The following is a 10,655-nucleotide window of genomic DNA, read 5'->3' as shown; positions in this document are numbered from 1 at the left end:
GGGACAGCCGGCGGGTTTCTGCCCGGCTCATCAAGCACCTGCAGCGGCGGGGTGCAGAGGCACCTTTAGCAGCCCTGTCTGAGAAAACGCTGGTTTCTTGCCGGGGCAGGAGGGACCAGCTCGATGGGAAGGCGTGCAAGGATGCCACCGCCTCTGACCTCGTGAACCTGTGAACAAGAGTGAAGCAGCGAGGCTTTCCAGGTTTTAAAGCAGATTAAAAAAAAAAATCCACCCCAACCCCACGGAGTTTTATTTTAAACAGATGCGAGCGGACTGAACTCGGCATTTTCAGGCTCGAGCTCTGCATTTCCATTATTTTTAGCGCAGCGGCGTACCACGCGCTTCGCACTGGTCACGCCGGAGCAGCGTTTTCAGACGCCGCGGGAACCCCGGGGCGGCGGAGCGGCAGCTCCGGGGCAGCTCCGGGGCAGCTCCGCGGCCGTGGGCCGGGCCCGCCGCTCCCGCCGCCTCAGCGCGGGGTCCCGCGCAGCCCCCGCCCCGCGCCGCCGGTCACGTGGCAGCGCCCCCCGCATTGTGACGCAGCAGGGCCGGGCGGAGCCGCCCCCTCCCCTCGCTGCCTCCGTCCCTCGCTCCCTCCTTCCCTCTCCCTCTCCTCCTCCTCCTCCCGCTTCTGCTGGCCGCTGCCCGGTGGCAGGGCAGGGGCGGAGGGCGGGGCGGCGGGAGCCGGGCCGCTGCCGGAGCGCTGCCTGCACCGGCGGGGAGTGGCGGGGGGCGGCAGCCGAGAGGCGGCACCTAGGTCCTGCCCCCGTCTCCATCACCCCGGCCGCCGTGGAACGGCCGCGGCCGAGCGGAGCGCAGGGGTGAGGTGAGCAGAGCGGAGCGGAGAGGAGCGAACGAGGGCTTTGTTGCCGCCGACAGCGCTGCCCCCGGAGCGGTGGGAGAGGGGGTGCGGAGCCGAACCCGGGGTGCCCCGCGGGTGGCGCTGGAGGCGCTTCCCCCGCCGAGGCGTCCCCGGGGGCGCGGAGCGGGGCTGCCGGGCGGCGGGCGGGAGCGGGGGGCGAGCCCCGGCCCCGGCCCCCGCCAGCCCGCCCCGGAGAAGTGCTTTCCGCGTGAAATCAGGGCTGAACGCGGGGGGTTTCGCTGGGGCTGAGCACGTACGTGATGTCAGCCGCGCGAAGTGCCGCCGCGAAGCCCTGGTCGCGCAGTGACACTCGCCCCCGCCGCGGATCTGCCGCTGCTCTGCTCGGAGCCGGGCGTCCGGGCGGGCACCTCGCCGTCAGCACCCTCCTGTCCCGCCGGGCACGCCGAAATCTGGAAGAAAATCAAGTAGGAGTTGCATGTTTGTAACTGTGGGGAAACAAATGCCAAGTTGTCTGGTAGAAACATGCTCCAAGGCTTATACTTGCTTGGGTCAGTCCAAAATCGTGTTTGTGCAGCAGCGGGGATCAAACCTTTTTCCTACCCGCATCAATGAGTGTTTTATGTGAGCAGATGTAGTTTATATAAAGAAGAGCTCGAGGATCAGGTTCCGATGGTACTGGATATATAAAGAAGATGGTTGGCTTAAAGCCACATCTCTTACAGCGATATTAATCAGTCACAACTGGTCCTCGGAAAGTCCCCTCACCCGAAAACCCAGGAAAAAACTGCTGGTGCCTGTGTTTTCCATGGAAAATCTTAGCATCTTAGCCTCCTTTTATACCTCAGCATTCCACCAGCAAAAGGAAGCTGAAAAAAATGTTAAAAAAATTCTGAAGCAAATCACTTGACTGTTGGACCCTTTTCTAGTATTTAATGGCTGAAGAAAGATATACAGTCATACCACTGGGAAATCAAAATAATTTTATATTTTGTGCAAGCAGCACTGATCCTGCAGCCAGAAATTACATTGAATGGTGTGCATGCATTTAGCCTTGTGTAACATGCTGTAGCAGACTTTTAATGGTGTCCTGCCCTTACTGAATTTAGGAGTTATGTGCACTGCATGTGCTTCCAGCAAGCCATAAAAAGCATGACCTGTTGCCTTACTACCACCCATAAACATGAGATTCTTCACCCTAAAATCCTCTGCAGCTCACTCATGTGTGAGCTCATGGTTGGTGAACTTGGTAAACCACTTCAGTCTCCAGACTGCTAAGCCTGCAAATATGCCGTGTGGAATACTGGAGCCATATTTTGAAGATTTGGCAGGTAAGCTGAAAAACTGGTTCCGGGAGCAGGCTTGGGGGATTGCTCAAGAGGTAGTTCAGACACAATGAGAAGCACTTTTCATCTGAATGAAACAATTAGAATTTGACCTGTTCAGTAGTCAGAGACACTTGCCTCATCACTATAGGCAATCTGTGAAAAGGCCTGTAATGAAAAGGCTCCCTTTGTAAGGGGTATGTGGTATAAAGCTTGACTTGTGCAGACTGGCCATTTTGCTCAATACAGTCACTTACACTGTCTTAAACTGGCAGTTCACTTACTTTTCAGGTGTTCGTGATTTCTGGTCTGTGTCATTGATTCAGTGGGCTGCAGAAAGCACGTGTGTGACTTGCAGCTTGTAGAAAAAGTGAGTAAAAGAAAACTACATCAGAGTATTGGCCCAGTGTAGAGTTACCTCCAAATTCAAGGAGACTGGTTAAAAAAATCTCCTTCTTTTTTGAGCAAGCAGTCCAGTGCAGGCTACTCAAAATGCTTTTAAGTGTCATTTTGGAACAAGGAGCTGGATAGTCTTTTGGGTGAGGAAGTTCTGTAGAAGATAGTAGATTACATTAGCTAGAAGCTGCTTGTCTTAGTATCTCATTCTGGAATGACAGCAACATGGAAAGTAAGTATGTCATGAGTTCTTTGGGGCCAGCTTCCAAGTTTACAAAGAGCTGCATGTAAAATTAGACTGCTTGGACAAGGTGACTGAAGGTACCCTTGAAGATTCAGTCCCTTCACGGAGTACTGTGAATCAGTGATAAGTCACTTTTTTCATAATCACAAAACCATGATCCCAAATATTAGGTATTTTGTAACTGTTTCTTGACTGGGCATCAACAGAGCTTGAAAAACGATGAAGTGTTCCTCTGCTTCCCAATTGTCTATTTTTTCTGGCAGCTGAAATCTGTTCCCATGTGGACTCCATAGGTGTATGAAGTGTTCATCCCACGCACACCTGAGCTGGAATACCACCTGCATTGGCACAGCTCTCTTTCTCACAGTGTTCTTCCAGGATGTCTCAGACCTGTACCTAATTCCTCAGGCAGCTCTGTCCTTGGACACTTGTCTGATTAGAAGCAGGAAGGGGAAAGCATGACAGCCCCACTGCAGCTGCTCTAGCTTCTCTCCTCTGAGATGGAGACACACAAGTAGTGCTGCCTCCACGTGCCGGATATGCCAGCAAGAAAGGGGGAGCAGCCAGCCACAGGCAGCCCCTTGGGGTGGCTCATCTGTCACAGACAGCAGCACAAAAGTCGTGTTGGCAGTGGTGCAGGGATGATGGTCCTTGTGACATAGTTTGGTGTCCTGAAGTGGTGATGCTGCACGCCTCATGAGCACAAAGACAGTAGTTCAGCAAGTTATGTGGGATGCAGCAAGTTATCTCCCTCATCTGGTGTTTAAATGCTTCAGCTGACTAGATAAGGTGTGTAGCAGAGCTTTATCTGCACCCTTGTCTGTCTCTGATTGTGTGCGAGAAGCTCCAGAGGCAATCCATGAATCATGCCTAAGGAGGCAGGGAACAATTATTTTTTATTTCAATTTTAGAATAAACCTGCATCTCTTTTCAGGTAGATGTCACGAGGAGAATATTCTCATCCTTCCTTATGCAGCCATGATAATTAAAATTAATGCCAAGTAGAATAAAGAAAAGTTTATATTTTTGTGCTAGTCTGTAAGTAATCTATTTGCCAGTGCTTTACTCTGTGTTGCTTAGCAAATACAGTTTTTTTTTACAGTTGAAATCTATATGATCACTGTCAAAATGAAAAATATGTTAGAAAAAGTTGAGAAACATTGGATTGTGGAAGGGCAAATAGTAATTCTTTTCAGCTCTTGTCTGAATAGTACCATAACTAAACTAAACTGAAGGAAATGGTGCTTAGATTATTGGCAAGAGGACTTGGAGTAGTGTTGTGTCTGAGCCCCCTATTTTTCTGGCAGATCTGTTGTTTCTCAAGGGAGGTGGAAAAGATAGGCTTACATGAAGCAGGTGCATAGTAAACACAAGGGAATTTCTCTTTAAATGCAAATGTGGTTCTACAATAGATTTATATGCACAGTGGAACCATTGGAAACAAGAAGATAGAACATATGCATCAGATACTTTATTGATTTAAGTCCCTAAGAGAGTTCTAAACTGAGGGGGAGAAATAATTAATTAATTTTTGTGGTAGAAATATTGTCTACTATTTACCTGTCTAAAGTGGAACTGTGATTTCATCTTCTACAATAAAGCAGCAAGTGATTCAGAGGTCTGAGGGTCTTAGAGTTATCAAAGAAAAGTACAGTTCAGCCGCCACAATTTGGCAATTGGGGAAATCCTTCATTAGGTGTGTTCTCTTGTGTGTTAAGGAGTGTTTACAAAAGCTTATTTTGAATACGAATATGGCTGATTTGCACTTCATGAAGAATTACGAAGCAGCACTTGAAAGTGTATTTTTTCTGGTTAAAACATAGCATTGGGTTTGTGAGATTTGTTGTAATCATTTCCTTTTTGGTTTAATTTCCTCCTCAGTTCTTGTTTGCAGTCAGACTGCTGGCATTATTTTTGTTTATACCAGATAAAAAAGCATTGTCTAACTTATCTTTTAAACTCAATACAGTGTACTACATGACCACTTTTATATATAAATCCTCCCCCTTCTTCCCCCTTCTGTTTTATTGTTACTGAATCAATCTGGAGCTTTCCTTTTAAAATGAAATTCTAATCAGGAACTTAGCACTTCCCTTCAACCCCCCCCTATTTTAACCAACTTGTTTACATCTGTGACTAAAAATCAGGCTGTGCTGCATTAGCTTTCTTGGAGCAGGCTGCCCAGAGAGGTTGGGAAGTCTCCTTCCTGGACCAGCCTGGACATGATCCTGTGCAGCCTGCTGTGCGTGAGCCTGCTTTATCAGGGGATTGGATTCAATGATCTCCAGAGTTCTCTTCCAACCCCTGCCATTCCGTGAATCTGTGATGTGCATGACAGGGGCATGCATGAGATTGTGATTTGGAGCTGTGGATCTCTGTGGGTTATTCATCCATGTAGTTCTTTTGCAGGATCTTGCCATACTGACTGGCCTCTTTTTCTTATAGAATTAGGAAATACCTTTAACTGCTTATATGTGCATGTACATTCCTCGTGTTCTCTTTAACTAAAATTCAGATGCAAATATTCTGCCTTTTGTATGCTATGCTGTCAGTTCCAGTTGAGTCACAGTAGTAAATTTATGAAGATCCCATGAGCTGCTTTTGTATGGGCTCAAGGTTTTGAATATTGAAGTTGTCAGCCTGTTGAGACACTTATTTGAATATATGTAAAAGCTGTCTCCAAGATGCTTTTAAAAGCAAACAAAAAAAAAAAAAGGGCCAAACAAAATGGAGCAAAATATATCTTGGAAATATACTGCACACAGAAGCAGAAGAGTGCTGGTAAGGTAAATGAGCTGTGTCATTTTCCCTGACCCACATTCTACTGTGCTAAGTATAAGTGTACTCATTTCTCCTCTTGTTACATGGAAAGAGTCTTCAGTTATGTGTCCAAATTATGTTAATGTCTAGGATATTACCATTTTGCAAACTCATATGCTGAGGTCTGGATAAAGCACAATATTTGTGGTTGTTGCTAGGACATGGCCAAAAATTTACCTTGAGTTACAGAATGGAATCACCAGGAAAGTGAGTTACACTTACATCATTAATTATTTGCTTCTCATTAACATTGAAACTCTGACAGGTTTGGTGCTGTGACCACTTCCCTAGGTAAAGAACCTTCACCCTCTGTGTGAAGAACTTTTTGCTAATATCCAGTCTAAACTTCCCCTAACACAACTTCAAGCCATTTCCTTGGGCCCTGTCAGTGAGTAGAGATCAGTGCCTGCCCCTCCTCTTCCCCTCACAAGGAAGCTGTAACTGCAGTGAGCTCTCCCCTCAGTCTCCTCTTCTCCAGCCTGAACAGACCGAGGGACCTCAGCCACTCCTCACACAGCTTCACCCCAAGGCCCTTCACCATCCTCATGGCCCTCCTTTGGACACTCTCTAACAGCTCAGTGTCTTTTTTGTGTTGTGACACCCAAAATTGCCCCCAGTACTTGAGGTGAGGCTGTCCCAGAGCAGAGCAGAGAAGGACAATCCCCTCCCTTGCCTGGCTGGTGATGCTGTGCCTGATGCACCCCAGGATGTGAGCTGTTGCACTTTTGTTGACAAGAACTGGGAGCAGTTCTTAAAAATTCACATTTATAAGGCAGAGGAATTCTTCCATGTGCTTGATGCACCCCAGGATATGGTTGGGCCTTTTGACTGCTAAAGCATACTGTTGACTCATTGTCAACTTGCTCTTGATCCAAACCACCAGATCCTCTTCCATGGGACCTTTAATTCTTTCTCCAGCCTCTCAGTCTGTCCTTACAGCCAGGAGTGCCCTGTCCCAGGTGCAGAACATGGCTCTTGCCCTTGTTATGCTTCATATGGATGGTGTTTGCCCAGCCTTAAAATTTGTCAAGGTGTCTGCAGTGCATCTCTTCAATGGAGTCAGTAGATTCTCCCAGTTTAGTGGAATCTGCTGGAATGGCGCTGCCTGGTGACTGGAGGTTTTGCTGTCTTTGAGTGCTGAGATGCTCAGGTCTAGAAAACTAATTGCAGCACAACTGTGCATGTGCTCAGGGTTTCCACAAAGAGACAGGCAGCAGAATGTTTATCCCTGCACCCAAAACTTTATGTATTTTACTAGCTTGCTTCTTCCCATGGTAAATTGGCTTGTATGTAATCCCTGCTGCTGTGATCCAATTCCTCCCAGGTCTTTAATTGTCTGAGTCAACATTAGCTCTTGTGTGTCTTTATACTCTCCCAGTAAGGCAGCAAAATATGCAGAAAAACTGCATTCCTTCTTAACTTCTGGTTGTGATTTAGTGAAATGCACACGAAATCTCCTCAGAGTGAATCATTCACTGTGCAGTCAGTTTAAGAACACGCGTGGATCCCTTTGGTCACTTGCTGGACAAAAGATAGTAAGCCATCCTTGAGAGGATGTCATGATTTGTTTTTTGTATCCAGTGGAGGCTAGAGCCAGTGGAATAGTTGTAGTGTTGCTGCCATGCAGTGAACTGCTGTTGGAGGAGAGGAGTTCCTGAATTTGAAGGATCTTATTAGCTCTGGGTTTCTGCATCACAGTAAGTTCTGCCCTTGTTGGCAGCACTAATAGATAAAGGTATTAGTGTCTTGATGTTCTTCTGAAATTACTGTCCTTGAATCAGTAGGTAGCTAATGTGCCTGCTTGGGTTAAGGGTTCAGAACCCAGCGCTGGCACTGCTTTGGAATGGAGAGGAAAGAGTGCTGTTTACATGTCACAAGGTTTCTGCCAGCTGCCTGTAGAGTGTATGGTGTCTCTTCTGTAGACAGTAAAGCTGGGTGAATTGCTGTCCTTGAAGGTTCAGGTTAATCTGGCATGACTCTCTAAATCCCCACAGGAGAGGCCAACCAACACATGGTAAGGAGTATTAAGGGAAGTTCTCCACAACTCCAGCTAACGGAATTTAGCAAAATGGACACTCTCTCCAGCATATGTTCCTCATCAGGTCCCATATGCTTTACAGTATGCTTCCAGGCTTTTCTTTTTGCAAATGCAGTTTTTAGATTAATTTATCTACAGTAGCACTGTTTCTGGACGTGTCTACACTGCAATCGAGTAGTGTGACTGCAGGACAGTTCTGTAATTGCTTTGATCACTATGTGATGTGAAGACATGCCAGCCTAGACTTAAGAGAGGGCTTTCCAAGCCTTCTGGACAGATTATTAAACCATGCTGAAGTCTGCTTTCATCTGTCTCCACTGCTATTTTTAACTGTCCTCTCTGGATTCGCACTCTTGTGGATATGCCTACACGTGCTGACATAAGCTCAGGACTGCCTGCCCACTTCATGCCTCCTGCAGCATCGCTGGAGGATGCTCTGCATCTCGGTGTGTATCCCTTATTCTTTGTACTGAGACAGTCTGGTTTTCTATAGAGTTTAACTGACTGTCTCACTATTTAATTCCCCTCTGTAAGGAATTATAGAAAGGGCAGAAGAGTGTCAGAGAGACTTCTGGCAAATTTCCACTCCAAAAGTTAATTTTATAGTCCCTATTCCAGATTTGATTGTTAAGTTCAGCCTTAAAGAACCATCATATCCAGGCCATACATTTTTGCAAGTGTTAAAATCCAAATGAGAGACCAGGTTAAAGGAGCTATGTTAGAAAGTGAGCATTTTAAAATGTTCTGTATCAAAACATTGAATCTAGAGCACAATTATGGAGGGAAAAAAAAAGTGGAATTAAATAAATGATAAGAAATATCGGCAATAACAGTAAGGTCACTATAATATATAAAACACAATCCAACTCTGTTAAAAGGATTTGGAATTTTTTTTAAGAGAAGGACTGTATGTTTTTTCAACATTTCAAGGAAGATCCTTGCACTGCTAGGAATTTCTTGTTTTGGTTTGTGAGGATTTTATTGTTGGCTGGGGTTTTTTTTTTTTTTAATTTATGTAGTGAGGGTTATTTTTGGTTTGTCAGATTAATTGTTAAGTTACTCCATCTGCTTGAAAATGAAATCAGTGAACCTTCTTATGAAGGTACTATATTGTATGAGTAAAGTTTGACAACAGGTATAGTCGTACATCAGATTTTAGTAATTTTTTAATGCAGAAATTGATTTTCTTTCTGCATTAAGAACCAATCAACCAACCAACCAAAAAAAACCCCAAAAACCTGATCTGTATCTAAGGATATAGTCTGAAAACATCTGTCAAGTGTCTAATTCTTGCACTGTGCACTTTCCGTGCTATTTAACAAAGATAAGGGAAAAAACATGGCTTAAAAATTAGATCATAAAAGAATTAGTTAGTGCAATTTTTTTTCATGCCAAAAAAAATATTTCATATAAAATCAGTACTGTCAGACAAAGAGGAATACAAAATAGACTCTCGTTTGTTACTGTGACATGAGATATGCTGTAGAGGAGTAAGGTGAAACTGAGCTTTTCAGCCTGGTAGAATGCTACAGCTTACATGTCTGCCAAGAAAATATTTAGTTCCTAGATAAATGGTTAAACTGAAATAAATAAAATATTCTTTTATCTTTCATCAAACAATTCTTTAAAAGAAGTGTTTCTTACTCCTGTCCTTGACACCTTTCTAAGGGAAGAAGAACAGCCTTAGTTCACTGGATGCTGCACAAGAATGCAAGCTAAGCCTGGTTTCTGCCTCATGTGGTCTTGAATAAATTATCTGATTCTTTTCACTTATGAGAAGAAAATATAGTAGAGAACTTCAAATTGACAGTAGCAACATCTTTTTGTAATATGGCAATCAAACAGTGCCTAATATTTTTGTTATGAAAAGAATAATTCTTTATGTTAAACAGCTCCAGCACCTTCAAGCTCTGAGGTTCAGAGTGTGGGACAGAGAATGGGACATGCATCACTTCTCTGGACAACCCATTCCAGTGCCTCATCAGTCCCCCAAATTAGGATTTGTTCCTAATACCCAAACTAAACTGGCTGTTTTTTAGTTTGAAACTATTGCCTCTGGTTTTATTTCCACAAATCATGGTATAAAATGCCTCTCCAGCTTTGCTGTAGGCCTTCTTCAATGAGGTTTCCTCAGAGCCTTCTCCAAGCTGAACCATCCCAATTCTCTCAGGAGACATGTTCTACCCCTTTTATCATCTTCATGGCCCCCTTCTGGGCTTGATACAGAAGGTCCATGTCCTTCCTGTGGTGGGACCCCAGAGCTGGACACTGCAATGGGCTCTCACCAGTGCAGAGCAGAGGGGCAGAATCCCCTCCCTCACCCTGCTGCCCACCCTGCTTTGGTTGCAGCCCAGGACACGTCTGGCTTTGTGGGCTGTGAGTGCCCATGGCTGGGTCATGTCCAGCCTCTCACCCACCAGCACCCTCAAGTCCTTCTCCTTGGGGCTGCTTTCAATCCCTTCATTCTCCAGCCTGGATTGATACTGGGAATTGCCCCAATCCAGGTGTAGCACCTTGTGCTTTATCTTGTTGGACCTCATCTCGAGCCCGTGTGCCCTCATCTTGAGCCTGTCCAGCTCCCTTTGGATGACACCCCACCCTTCAGGAGTGTCAGCTGCGCTGTCAGCTTGATGTCATCCTCAGCCTTGCTGAGGAAACAGTTTGTCACGGTGGCCAAGAGCTGGCACAGGTTTCTCAGAGGTGGTGGAGTCTCTCTCCATCCTTGGAGATACACGACAGCCACATGGATGCCGTCCTGGGCAGCAGGCTCTAGCTGAGGCATGGGCAAGGGGTTGGACTGGATGATCTCCAGAACTCCTTTCCATCCTCATCTGTTTTGTGGTTCTGTGAAGCACTGTGAAAAGAAGAAACATTGTTATAATTAATACACAGGCTATTCCCTGTAGCCTTGTGTGTATCTGGCTCAGTGATGCTGGCTTTGCACGTAGCTAAGCACAACCCAAAATATGGCATGGCTGTAGCCAGGAAAGATGTGTGCTTTCTTATTTAGGT

General features: G+C 45.7%; 1 protein-coding gene across 2 annotated transcripts in view; it reads left to right on the top strand.

The window, feature by feature from the left end:
* The first annotated feature begins 2,044 nt into the window (after window positions 1-2,044).
* SNCAIP (synuclein alpha interacting protein) overlaps window positions 2,045-10,655 on the top strand; it is an 86,901-nt gene continuing 78,290 nt past the window's right edge. For both annotated transcript variants that reach the window (XM_066569578.1, XM_066569577.1), the window contains exon 1: window positions 2,045-2,151. The gene's annotated coding sequence lies outside the window, so the exon portion shown is untranslated. The remainder of the gene's footprint in view (window positions 2,152-10,655) is intronic.

Source organism: Molothrus aeneus, chromosome Z (assembly GCF_037042795.1).
Source record: "Molothrus aeneus isolate 106 chromosome Z, BPBGC_Maene_1.0, whole genome shotgun sequence".
Lineage (NCBI taxonomy): Eukaryota > Metazoa > Chordata > Aves > Passeriformes > Icteridae > Molothrus > Molothrus aeneus.
This window is presented reverse-complemented; position numbering and strand designations above follow the sequence as displayed.